General features: G+C 52.3%; 1 protein-coding gene across 6 annotated transcripts in view; it reads right to left on the reverse strand.

Annotated features, from left to right (window-relative positions):
- Positions 1 to 14079, reverse strand: part of ZNF469 (zinc finger protein 469) — a 228773-nt gene that overhangs the window by 86731 nt on the left and 127963 nt on the right. For all 6 annotated transcript variants that reach the window (XM_040571504.1, XM_040571502.1, XM_040571506.1 and 3 more), the window contains one exon: positions 1807 to 1912. The gene's annotated coding sequence lies outside the window, so the exon portion shown is untranslated. The remainder of the gene's footprint in view (positions 1 to 1806; positions 1913 to 14079) is intronic.

Here is a 14079-nt window from a genome sequence, read left to right on the forward strand (position 1 = left end):
CCTCTGCACAGCCAAAGACAGCGCTCAGTAGAGACGACGGGATGCGTGACTGCTGCAGGGCCCCTGTCTGAAGGATTAGTTGTGGAGCTATCATTTTGAAACACGAGGGAATAAATCATCCTTCCCGAACTAGCAAAGAGGTACCTGGACTGCAAATGCACGCGAACGGCAAAAACGAATAAATAGAAATCAGGGCTAAAATCGCCCCCGAGGGTCAATGGGGATGTGCACCTGACTCCTTCAGCTGCTTGTGGGAGCACCAGCTCCAGCCCTTGGTGCCAGCACAGCCTCTGCTGGGCCCTAACAGCTTATACTGAGTCAAGAAATCAGCAGGCCACTGGATGCCTCACAAATCCCGTAGAAGAAACCGATAAAGGCAGCTATGCTATACAGGAATCAAAACCAGCGCCTACAAATTTCCGCTCCCAAAAACATTTCGATGATTAGCTTTGATTAATGGGGCTGCCAGAGGATCATTCATCAGTATTAACAAACAACATCTTTTTCCACATAATTTCCAACTCCCGAGAAGCTGGAAAGTGAAACGTGTTTCTGTTTTACGATATTCTTTTTACTCTGTTTGCCATTTTTTGCCATGTTTTTTTTTTCCCTTCAGGAGGGAATTGCCGTGAAGTTCTGGGTCTGGAAACAAGGCACAACCTCGATGCTGGAAACAAAAAGGCTGGGTCGCACACGCACAGCCTCGATGGCCGAGATCTTCGTGCTGCTCGAGGGATGCCCCAGCTCTGACAGCAGGTCTGGGTGCTGCCTTTCACAGCCTGAGCACTTGGGTTTCTCCCAGATTCTCAGGAATTTCTCTGAAGGTGCAGCGTAACTGCAGCTCGCCCTGCAAGCAGCATCGCAGCACGGATACACGCAGCGAAGTTCTCATCTCTCAGCACTACTGTGCTTTTATTCATACAAGCCCTGCCCTGAAAACCACTTTGAATAACTCCAGGTTTAGGCCATTATAGAGCCTTTGGATGGTAAATCTTTCAGCCTAAGATACTCTAACCCAAGTTGATCAATAAAAGAAAAAATCAGACAGCTACCTGCATAGAAGAGGCCTGCTGCCTTGTGACCTGCAAAAGTTGCAATAGCTTTCTGCCACAAAGACACCCCGTTTCCCAGCTCCTGGCTGATAAAGCTACATCTTATAAACCACCATCATTTCATTTTACAGCTCAGTCCTTAACAAAAAGGCGGGGGCTCAACTGTTCAGTCTCAACAAGTCATAAGACGTCCAAGCAAAACGCTACAGAACCTATTTTAGAAAATGAGTTCCCCAGGAAAGTAAAGAAAGTGTGTATTTCACCTTTCCCTTTTAAAAAGGATATTTTGTTTGTGTGATTCATATCGGAATTTTAAATAAGAAAATACTATGGGGATATAATCTACATTTCATTTTCATATAAGTATGCATATTTAGAGAATACAAAACCACGCATGTGCACACACACATACAGATATAGGCGTGTGTAAAACCTCAGAGCATCTACTCAGCCTTTTTCCCAACCTTACTCTGATCCTAACTCGTAGGCTCAGTAGAACTGAGATTTTCAAACAAGCGTGCCCCACATGAATACGAGGGCATTTCCCATCCCCAGGGAGTGCTTGGCACAGGACCACGTCCGCCCAGGAGACGCTGGGAGCAGATGCCAAGCAGACAGATGCACTGGGAAGGGATGGGGTGACCTTTGCAAAATCCTGCCTCTGGTCCCGGGCACGAGAGAATCGCAGGGAAAATGTTCAACACTTTGTGGGGTGATTTACCCATGTGGCAGAAATCAGAGGCGGTTTTCTTACCTCTGTCTGATGAGGTCCCCGCTTTGGCGTAGCCTAGAACAGATCTGGTGTTACGCCGCGCCGCCCGCCCCGATGCAGCTCTGGCCCGTCATCTGCTGCCAGACACCTTTAGGAGAGAAAGAAACCATTAAGAGATTTTTCCTTTAGCAAACTAAAAACAAATAAACAAAAAAAAAAATGGGGACAGCGCCTACAAAATTTTAGAGCAAAAAGCTGAAAGGCCCAGCAAACATCCCTTGTGGCAGCAGTGCTTGTGTCTGCCCTGCAGGTACAAGGCTGGAAAGGGCTCTCCATCAAACCACATGGCTTCCTCCAGTTGGGTAATGCTGGGAATTGAGTTAGGGTCCCATGTAGTACCCCAGAAGTTTGTTTTTTCCCCCTGACAGCTGCCAGCTGTCCCAGTTGCCATCACCCCCAGGAGAAGCAGTCCCTCTAGGGCTGGGGAGATGAAGCGGTGGGGAGCCGAGCTGCAGGAGCAGGGCAGGCCGCTCCTCTCCGGCTCCTCTCCAGCACCATCTTCCCTGTGCTGAAATTCTGTGCCCAGAAGGAGAGAGGAGACAACAATAAAGCTTAGGGAAAGGCAAAGCTCCTGCCCCTGCTTTCTGCTCTTCCCCCCTTCCTCCCCAAAGCTAAAGCCGTGCGGTGCAGTCACCCATTGAAGCACCTCCTGGGTACAGACGTGCCCTGTCCCCAGCCTCCCCCTGCCACCAGCATGCTGGCCGGTGGGCAAACAGCACTCCATGCCCCTGCCACAGCGGGGTCAGCTCCCCCCGAGCTGCAGAAAGCAAAGCTGCCTTCCCCTGCCAGCTCGGGGTACGTTTCCAGACCACTGGGCTCGCTTCCTGTCACTGCGAATAGGAAAAATTCTCCAGTCATCCACGAACAGGCTCCAGCAGCCCCTCCAGGTAATTCCTCGTGCCTGAGACAGCCCCGGAGAGCCATCGCTTGCCTCTTAATCCCCTGAAAACATCCCCGGGCACAGTGAGCAGGTTTCCCCACGCCTGCTCCTTCCCCGGAGCCCCAGCTCCCCGTGTCTGCGGTCAGACAAAGGCTGCCTCCAGCCCCGGCTTTCCACAGAGTTTACGTTCAGGTCAACGGGCCCATGAAGAATAACGACAGCAGAGGCATGGCACATGCCATGGCCATGACGGGACGTGGCTGGGAGGGTTTTCCCCTGCCAACCATGTTATTCCAACCCCTGGGTGCTGCCCCATCCTGAAAACACCTCACCCAGGCATGGGAAGCCCCAGAGATGTGCTCAGCTGGTGGCTCGCCACTCATTTCCACCACCACGCTGTTGCTGAACTGGTGTTTGTACCTATTTATACGCTGCGTTAAGCAAAAATTAACGCAGGTATCTGAACTGCCCAGCATGTAGATAGAGATCCCAAGGGTAAGAAAAATTAAGCCAACTGCCTGCTCCTCCAGCAGACACACACAGACAGGCTCGTGTATGCTTCAGGGACAATTTTCAGCACAAACATAGAGCAGCCCTTCCCAAAAAGCAGACAAAAACAGACAAAAACAGACAAAAACCCCTCCTGCCAGGGCACCTCCAACTTCATTTGGCAGTGTTCCCCACCGAGGTCACGAGCACACCCTCCCAGGGTACATTCACCTGCAAAAACTGCTGGAAATAAACCAAACCCAAGGCACGGAGCACGCTGCAGTAAGGCACGAACCAGAGTGACTGTGAGAGATGGACGAAACAATGAGTGGCTTTTTGTGCACGTGCTTTTTTTTTTGGCTAGGACACACCAGAAAACGAGGCCTTCTGGATCTAAACAGCCTCGCTCTGCTTCAAGTGCTTTCCACTTTTAAAGCCTGTCCGCAGTTGTGTATATATTGCTCTATAAATATTTCATTGACTCAGGAAAGGGGGAGTCCCCGGCGCAATGCCTTCCTTTCGCCTTCCTCCTTCCTTGCGTCCCATACGATGCTCAGGCACGAGCTGCCTCGGGCTGACCCCAAGCCCTCAAACCGCCTCCAGCTCCCCGTGACAGCAGTGACAACACCTGAAGGGATCACACATTATAATTTCTAGGGCTGGGATCATCAGGATGCACTTTATATTTTTTTTTTTTCAGCCCCCCCGCAGAGAAGCTGGAAACAGAACTGTAAAAGATTTTTTCCCCCCTCTTCTAATCATCAGCTCGCTTGAATAATGGGCAAAAAGCGTGATATCCAACCACCTCCCTCCAAAAACGGATCCAGCAGCGTTCCTGCTGCATCAAAAATGAGGATCAGAAGGTGCGAGGAAAGAGAAATGGGGCAGCACCCTTCTCGGGCACCTCCAGCTCTGCAGACAGCTTGCTGCAGCACATGCAGGTGCCAGGTGAAATGCCCCTTTTCCCAGTGCATCCACTAATATCCACAGACGGAAGAGCAAAAGTTAACAAATTAAGGTTTCATGCTGCTTGGGGCTGGTCAGGTGAGAGAGGCAGCAACACAGCGAAACCCTGGGCAGCCAGGATGAGAAGCACAACCCCTGAGGCTTCTCCTCTGAAAGCCTTTTGGTGGCCACCACCCAGGTCCTGCTGGCACTGCTGGGGGTCCCCAGCTTTGCAAAGGGACTTCACAGAATGGTTTTTTCTCTCCCCTTTTCCTCTCCCCCTTGGGGACCTCGCTCTTCCTTCATGGTAATGTCACTACCCAGCTCATCTGCGCCCAGCCCTGAGGCAAAAAAAAAGCAGGTCCTACGCAAAAGATGGAAAGGGAAGGAGGAGAGGGAGAGAGAAAGCATGACGCCAGCAGTTTTCATGGTATTTGGCAGGGCTGGGAGCAGCGATGGCAATAATTTGACCGTAGTCTCCTGAAAACTGCTTGTCACAGATTTTCCGAAGGCTGAAAAATACAGAGATATATATTTGTAAGTAACCACCAGACCCAGTCAGCTCATCTTTACCAGCTACTCCACAATGACATTATTCCACAATGGCATAATCCTTAGAGAAAAACCACAGCATTCTTGGAGCTCAAACAGAAACTCGACACAGGCAATACCTAATACTAGAGTGCTTTATGCCCTGCTTTCCTATGAGTCATTTTCCATCCCACTGTCTGTCGAGAATGCTTTTTGTTTATTTGTTAAAGATCCTCTCAGTGGCTTTATTAATGACAGAAAAAGGGGGTGAGCGGGGCAGACATGGGGCATCCCTGAGACCTGTCACCGAACCTGGCCGAGGCAAAGGCAGCCGCTCGGGATGGCCGCCGCAGCCAGATGTTAAAGGGACGGGGCTAGAAGGGGCAGGGTCTGAGTTTTTAAAAGAAAGTTTTAAAATGAAACCAGCCCCAAAAAGTGAAACCTCTGCTCCAGAATCCAAAGCAAAGGCTCGGCTCAGCCCTCGTCTGTGTTAGCATTCACGGGAGGCAGCTCAGCATCAGTCCCTGGGGTGCACAGCAGAAGGGAGGTAAACCACCCATTTGTTTAATAAATATATTGAATTGTGCTGTTTGATCAAGCTGCACAGTCTCTGCAGCTCAGGCATTGTTTTCCAATTTGTTTTCCAATTTAATCTTGGCAAGACCCATTTAAACGTTAGGAAGCGAGCAGCATCTTGCACGGATGCTGCAGGGAGCTGAGGGATGCTGGACGGAGCTGGGGCTGCCGTGAGCCCGCACCAAGCCAGGCGAAGGCAGGGTGGGTGCTGCTGCACCTACAGCTCCCATCTCCACTAGATATTTGACCACTCGTACCCCTCCATCTTGAGGTAGGGCACTTGGATCTGCAGCCCCGGTCTGTCTTGGTGGCAAGGCTGCTTGACAAACAGAAGGCTGACCTTTCCTTCCCCTCCACCAAAGAGCTCTGAGGCTGTTCACAGACATTACACTGGATTTTTTTGCTGGGTTTCAGGACTTTCTAAAGGGAAACAAGCAGAAGGACGTGTAGGCAGGAGGCTTTCTGACAGAGTCCAGCTGTGGTTAGGCAGGGGCTATGGACAGGCAGACATCCTGGCTTGCTCCATCGTGCTCAAGCTATGCAAGACTGGCAGTCAGCAGCCCGCGGGTGGCGGGGCAGCCCGAATACCAGGGAGCAGCAAACAACGTGACCGCAGCCTGTCTGCGCTAACAACCACCCAAACAACGTCTGCACGGTCTGCAGGAGGCGAGGTGAACCGATGGTTGTGATCCATGCCATGAACCAAAGGGCCCCAGCAGACGCGCTCGCCTCCCGACGACGCGCGTGCTACCGCCGTGAAGGGGCGCTTTGTGTGGGGCTCTCCCCATATGGCGGGACTCGCTTTTCCCGTTAAAACTAATAATCACCCATCCGAAATGACAACGTCAGGAACGCCCTCGCTTCCAATAGGGGTTCTGTCTTCCCCAGCTTCAGCCCAAGACAAAGAATAAACCTAAATCTCTGCATTTATACACAGGCCTCGGGAATGCACGGTGCAGCGAGACAGCCGAGGCGGCCCTCCTGCCCTACCTGCGGTGCTGACAGCAGATCCCCAGTGCAAATGCTACGTGTTTGCCTTACAGTCATTCTTAAACAAAATGAGCAAAGGTCAAAACGGAGTTCCCGTAGCAGGGCACATTTGCTGTCCAGATGGTGACAAAATATGAAGGCCTTTTCTGTGAGCGGAATGGGCAAGGAGACGTTCTGCAGCCCGAATGTCGCTCTGACCCTGATGCTGTACAGAACACATCTGCTTTCTCCCTTGGGCTTACGCATCAGAAACGTGGTTTCCTTATCCATACGGTGCTTGGGCTCACATCACACCAAGCCCAGAGATGGTCAGGCTCCAGCCCCGATAGCCGGAGTGCCGTGACCGAGTCCTGGTGCAAAGCTCAGCCTGGGGTCGGGAGCCCTGCCTGCAGCACAAGGGGGCTCGTTTCCAGTGCTTGGCACAAACCCTGCACGGCCGAGAGCAGTCCCACAAAACAGGGGAAGCTCTGGTGGGGGAAGAAGGGAAAATAGACCCAAGGCTGAGATCAACGTCAGTTTACCGATGGTTTTCAGGACGCTGGGATTAGCTTGTTGGTTTTTAACACGCGCAAATAAATTTGTTGTCTTCTTGTCTTTGAGTAGAAGGAGATGAGATGCTTTGGAAGAGGTTATCTTCAGCAGCAATAGCTGCCCACCCTCTAGCAAGATACTTCAGCTGGGGATTTCTGGTGTAGCCGTGCTGCACAGAGATTAGAGAGCTGGTGAAGAGCTGCAAGAGGAGGATCAGGGATCTGGGGAACGGTACTGCCATGACTTTTGCCATTTAGCACTGGAAATCCAGCTGTGCCTAAGCCGTATCTGGCACTACAGGGCAAGTCAGCCAGCTTGGTGACTGTGCCCCAGGTCCCGCAATGGGAAGATGCACGTCACCGCTTCATCCAGACCTCAGCACAGAGCTCGACACCCCCGTGGAAAGCACAGTGCGAAATCTCAAAGGAAAAACAAACAAACAAAAAAAAAAACCCAGGTCCATAGCCCCAAGTCAAAGCACTCGGTCCTATGTCCTGGAAGCAATGCTGCAGACCGAGTGCTGCAACCAGTCCCAGTTGTTTCTGTTTTGTTTTCTTGGCCTAATTTCTTTCAGGCTGTCAATAGCTGCATGTCCTCTGCAGAGCCAAGTATAAATCTAGTCAAGTCCTGACTTATCCTAGAGCAAAGAAATGTCCTTAGTATTATTCTAGCCAGGAATGCATGTGTTTATATTGGCCTTGAGAAGTGCAATCAATAGCCTTGGAACAAAGGTGCCGTCCACCTGCCACCTCCTCTTTCTCTGTCCCATGGTGATCAAGCTTCTTACAATCAGTTTTAACGAGTCTGCACTACCAGGTGAGAACAAATGGCTCTGATGGCAGGGGAACTGATGCTCTTCAAGCAGCAATTTTTATATCTCACTCCAAAGGCTGAAGCTAATGCAATGTGAAAACTATTACTCAATCACAGAGGAAAGCTAATTCTCCAGGACAGTCTGAAACATGCAAATATAACAATGATCTTTGCCATTTGCAACACAATGGAAAATTGCTAATAAAAGTTCCTATTGTGTCGGGGATGTAATACTAACCGCATGGTATTTCTCTTTCCCTCCTCCCTCCCTTCCCCTTTTCAGCCAGGCAGCTAAAAATGGCTTAAAACTTCCCAGCTCAAATGCTCTCGAGGTCAAACAGTGAGGCTGAAGCATGAGAAGGAGAAGACTGAGGACTGGCTGCTGCACCATGTGCTGCTTGCCCCAGGCTCAGGGCGATGCAGCGCTCCCACCCCATGCTCCCAGCAGCACTGCTGGCTTGAGGATGGACTTACCCCAAGTGCAGGGGGCTGGAGCATCCCCCTCTAGTTCCCTGTCACGCTCCCAGCCCCATGCCACGGGGTCAGGGCTGTGAAGTCCAGCTGGCCTCCCCCATCCCCAACATCTCCAAAATGCACCCTCCTTCCCACACCACCGCTGAGCTTGTACACCTGGGCCCCATGCAGTGTAATAAGGGTCCTTTCCCCATCCTCGTGGCCAGGGAAAGCTGTATGCATGTCCATATGCTGCACTGACTCCTGCCTACACCCTTGTCCCAGCCCCAGGAAAGGAAGCACAGCCTCAGGGATTTCAACCTGGGCCAGCACTTTCGCAGCTGGATGCCTACAGCCGGGCTCCTTGCTCCATCTTTCGGCACGGAGACAGACCTGATTGCTTTACAACCCACTCGAGCACCTGCAGCTCCGTCAGCTTCCTCCTTACGCGGGGTCGGCACTTGCAGGGATGCCAAAGGAGGGGCTGAAACCCCGACCCCGAGCTCCCAGCTTTTGAGCTTTCCCACAGGCCCTTCCGACTCTGACTCACTTCCTTCCTCCCCAGGTTTTTCGGCTCATTCAAGGAGGTTGCAGCAGCAGGACGGGGGGTCAAGCGGGCGAACAGAGGCAAGCACAGCTCACACCTCTGCCCTGCTTCCTCGCAGGGCGTTTGCCTCTTCCACTTCACACATTTCCCCACAGCCCCTCTAATCCTGCCAACCTCCGTGCCCCAGAGCATCAGCACCTCCGTCCTGCCCCAGCCTCTCCTCGAGCCCTTCCACACGAGGGGAGTTTGGGATCAAACACACATGGGGTGCAGGACCCCAGATCTTGACAGGCTGCAGGAAATTTACCCATTAAAGGGCAAGCGGGGGCAATTAAAAGATTCCAGCTGAAACCAGTGGCTTCAGCGCTTCACCGAGGCAGCCAAAGGGCTTAATTTCTGTGTGTTCGTTAATAATCTCATTATTTACTGCACCCATGTGCTCTCTATTACCTTCCATATTCCGATATTGAAGGGACATCTGAGGCTGGTTAGCCTGTTTGTAACGGGTCCATCTTCAGCTTTTTGGTATTTCCTGGTTGGCACGGGACCAAATCAACACACCACTCTTTCCATTTAAAAAGAGTCCCTCCAAGGAACCGCGTTAAGCAATTACCTCCTTCAGCAATTCCTAGCACACGAGCCGCCCTGGGACTTTATAGATTTTTAGGGGGGAAAAAAAAAAATATCAAACAAGTAAATTCAAAACTGAAAAACAACAACAAAAATCAAACCTCTTTGACCCATGCAGTTGTCCACTGGTGAGCTCATGCAAGAAAAACAGTTTGGGAACTGGGAACACTTCACATGAAGAGGTATTCCAGGGTTTAGCTCTGTCTGGAAGGGGGTATTGATTTTTAAGAGGATCTGAGAGCTGCCTGCAGATGTCAGCTGTACGTCTGCAAGCACAGGATGCGCTGCCAGCACCTGAATCTCTTCTACTGGTTTCCCCTTTAGCTTGCAGCTGTTGGAGGCTCAGGTGGAAGAAGCCACATGAGGCAGCAGCATCCCTTCCTGGACTCTGCAGGCGTCTGCTCCAGCTGATTTAAGGGGCAGAGGTCAAAACCAAATCCCGTTTGCAGCTCTCTGTCCCGTGCTTCGGGAGCATTACTGCTCCACGAGGCGTAGGTTTGCTTTCCCTGCTGCCATTCCTGCATTTTGTGGTGCTGGTGTTTAGCAAACCCGTGCTTACGGTACGTTTCTTTTGCCCTGGGAATCTCAGCCTGGCTTCCACATCTGGTGTTCAAGGAGATGAAGTCGGGGGAGGGCTTCCAAGTTCAGGCAGAGCAAGTGACTCACCCATGGCTTCAGCACGAGCTGGTGACCCATCCGCAGCCGCAGACAGGCTTCCCCCAGCCAGCACAAGGCCTGGGCAGCAAATGTGCTCCGTCCCCAGCTGCACCACCCCTGAAGCTGGTCCCACCAAGCACCCTTCCATCACACCAGGTGGAAACACCTCGAACACCACACAGATGGCTCAGAAGACCTCTGCAAACCACACCTGGGGACCAACAGGCTGATTTCTGTCCCGAACACATGCCCACGCACCCGTGTGAAGAAGAGAGACGTTTCTGGGCAGTTCGTGTACCACAGCCGCAGCCAAAACTAGTAGCGTGTAGTGAGTCAGATCAAATTCTTCTCTAGGGCAGCCAAAGACGCTCACAGCTGGGATCCAGCAGTTGACATGCAGGGTCTGAAGCTCTGTTAGAAGGCCTGCTGTCCCGCACCCTTGAGGGATCGACCCACGCTTGTTGTTTTTTGCAGGGAAGGGCATGCCAGGGGGCTGGCAGAGCCTGCGAGGAAGGCTCAGATGCCCTCACCATGCTGGGCAGAAGGGAGCTGTGCTCCCAGGTGGGTGCGATGGGCATTTGCAGAGATGCTCCTGGAGATTGCACCTTCCTCCACCCCACCGCGTTCTCCCAAGCTACGAGCCATGAAAACCTTGACATGTCTGCCTCTGTCCTTGCAAGGAGCCACCTTCCTCATCAGGACCTTACCCACGGTGCAGGCTGCGATTGCCAGCAAGGATCCAGCGTGGCACGAGCCCCTTGGCCGCGGGCAGGGGGACCACCACAAGCTGCTGCAGCTCGTGACCACCTTCATCGCTGCCAGATCCCGCCGGCACAGCTCGATAGGCAGATTTGCTGGCGTTTCTAACCTCTCCAAGGTTCACGGGTGGCCCAGAACATGACAAAATAGCGAGTTGTTAGCAAAGCAAAGAGATTTGGGCTGCAGTTCCTGGGTAGGACTGCCAGATGTGTCACTTTTACTCAGAGCCGCGCGGGGTGGAATTGGCAGATCATCGCCGCTGGGGAAAAAGCTGGAGGGGAAGGAAAGGAAGTCAAACAATTTCCCAAGTCACCTGTTTTCTTTATGCCAGTGCTGCCAGCTTCAGATCAAAAAGTGCAGCCTGCAGATTTATCTTGTGTTAACCGGGATCCCTCTTCCACTCCATTCTTTCACCCGCCCCCTCTGCGTCCCTTGACTTGAGCCACTCGTAGGCATTTCACACTTAATTATTTATTATCCTTAATGAACGCTCTCATGCATCCAGCCCTTCTCCTCCTCTGTAGCTGGTTTTAATTGGGCAGCTCCGTCCTCGGCGGCGAGGAGTTGTGCAATCTTCTGCACACATCTGCCACCAGCCCTGCTCCATCTCTCCCGCTATTTGTTTTAATCCCCCAAAATGAGCACTGGGGCCTTTCTCCGGCCTGCCTGTTCGGGGAGAAGTGTCAGCCACTGCAGAGGGAGAGAGACCTCTCCAAGATAAAAGTTCCAGTTCGAGGCTTAATCAACACGACGGCCTCATTAACAGCACAGCCCAGATAACGCAATCCTTGCAGCGCTGGCATTCCTCCGTGCTGAGCAGGCACATCATAAATCAGGGAGAGATTCGGTGGGAAAGAAAAGCCCTGCGCTGTTCCCACGTGCCCCAGTGGTACAGCTTACTGCCCCAAAGGCCCCAAACTTCTGCTGGGGTGGAGTATGTCCTGCAGAAACCCCCGAGGGCCAAGGCACCGGTCCTGGCTGGCTGCTTGGCTCCCACCGATGGAGGCAGCAGCATCGCCTGGAGCTCTGTAGCAGAGATGCTACAACTAATTTGCCCTGAGTAAAATCAGCCCCCGAAATCCCCACAGCATCAGACGTCTGCTTTGGAAAGCTGTGCTTAGAGCCTCAAACCTGATACGGGGTAAGGGGGATTTGGGCTTGTTTTCCTCGCCTTCTAGGGGCTCTTTCTGCCTCTCTGCAAATGTAACCTGAGCTCCTGCCTGACCGTCGGAGGCAGATAAATAAACAGGGCAAAACCACGGTGTCCTCACCCCAAAGAAGCCGTGCTGTAGATCCAGCTCCCAGAAGCACAAAGTCCAGGCACTTGAAGGCCTACGGGGAAACGCTCCGAAAGCAGGCGGAACAACAGGGGATCAGTCCTCGGTCCTTCAGAGAGGAGCTCTGCCCGGCAGCTGCCTATGCCACAGCGGGAAAAACTATTCCACAATGTCTGTTTATTTTCCATTCCTCCTTTCTAGGTAGCCTGTGATGTGTGCTCGCCTTGTGTGCACTCTCAGTCCTGGTACAGAGACACGTTGGCCTCTATGGACGGGCTAAAGCACCATTAAATAAACTCTGGTCTATAAGAGGAAGATTTCAGGGATGTTCTGGAGAACTCTCCTCATTCCCCAAATGCCCACAGCCTTCTGATGCTGCCAGCGTCCACTGGGGGCTGAGAGATGAAGAAGAAGGCAGGGAGGGAATTGTCTTCTCCTTGTAGCCCCCATCTGGAAGCGTCACCAGGAGGGTTCATCTCAGGAGTGTCCCAGCAGAGGCTGCACGTTGGAGAGGTTCAGGGCAGAGGGATGGAGGGGAAGGCCAAAAGCAATCCAACAGCACAGCCAGTTTTCATTAAGACTGACTGCAGATTTGGCTTTTGTTCCCTTCTCATATGCAGGCTGCTTTACGTAAAAGAATGGTTTTTACCCCAGCAAACATCATGGTTTAGATTTACATCGAGGCTTTGGGTTTGAGTCTGTTCTGCCTGCTGCGGGAACTTACAGGTAACAATTTTTTCCCCTGGGAGCTCCGGAGATGATGGAGACCTTTCCCAAAAAAGCCTACTGCATACTTCTCGGCATCTCACCTTGCACTTGGCAGCTGGGGGAATGCGGCTGCATCTACCTGACATCAGGAAAAAATCCGTGTGGTTTGGATTCAGGGGAACAGGCAAGAATTTTGAAAGAGGAGGACACAAAGAGTCCCACAGACAAAAACCACTAACATCCAAACAGCCTCGCGTCGAATGCCTCGGTGCTGCTCTCATGTTCCCCCAGCACAAGGCTCTGTTGAGTCTCCTGAGCTGTCTGAAGGCAGGCGGTGGCTCACGCAGCCCAGCCAATGCGGCTGCCTCGGCAGACCTCTTTGTTCATGGCCCTATAATCAGAGACAGGCCTGAGCAAAGCCCCGGATCCGAGGACTTCTAAACCTGGTGGAGGCAGGAAGAATCCCAACCCAACCCCTCGGTTTTGTGAGACACCCTGAACTTCTCGTGGGGCTCACGTACGGAGTCACCTATGGATTTTTAAGGCACTTGCAGTCTGAACCAAATGACACATCAGGGCCCAGACCCATCTCTTTGGTTCATTTTGCAGCTCCTCTTTCACTTGAGAAGCAGTCGTCTCTCTCCTGACTTGAGTGTACTGATTTTTTCCACTTATCCCAGAGTAACAGCGTTTCTTCTTCAAGCATTACCCTACGGGGTACCTTGCAGAGAACATCTCGGCAGCCTGTAAAACGAAACTCTTCCCTGCAGCTCCAGCTGTGTGGTTTGCAGCTCTGCCTGCGAACAGGCAGACAGCGACTGAGGCAGATCTTCTGGAAACCCAGGCCTGACTGTCAGTGAGCTTCACCTCCATTTCCTCCAGGACTCTGGGACCTTCGTCATTCCAAAGCCCTTTTAAAATGTCATCACTTCAGGAGAGGCAGCCGGTGCTTGAGCCAAGGCGGGCCTGCTGGGTGGTGGAGCGATGAGATGAAAGCTTTGAACTTTAAACAGCCTGGAAAGCCAGGAGAAGCCAGAGCAGGAGCTTACATCACCCTATCTCAGAGACGAGCAAGCACGGATTCTCCCCAGGCTCGTGCGTCGCAGCCACTGTCGGTCCGTTACGGGAAGCCAGGATGATGAGCCTCTGAGTCACCGCGGCTAGATGCTCTCCTGGGAGGAAGGAGCAAGAGTTTCCTCGCAAGAAGTAGTTTTTTTTTTTTTTCCACTGTAAATCTCCCAAGCACAGTGATGAGTCTGAAAGGTCACTGGGGCTTGGCACCGGTTTGGCAACTGAGCGCCAGATGGCTTTGATAGGGAGGAGAGCACTGTCTGCTGCTGAGCAGCTCTCTGCTAGCAGCCTTCACCTACAGCTGGACCTGCCTTCCTCACCTCCTGCTCTAAGACAGGCAGAAGCCAAACACGGGCTCTTTCAGGGTTGGAAATCCCAGTCCTGCCTTAGGGAAGGGG

This window comes from Cygnus olor, chromosome 12 (assembly GCF_009769625.2).
Source record: "Cygnus olor isolate bCygOlo1 chromosome 12, bCygOlo1.pri.v2, whole genome shotgun sequence".
Lineage (NCBI taxonomy): Eukaryota > Metazoa > Chordata > Aves > Anseriformes > Anatidae > Cygnus > Cygnus olor.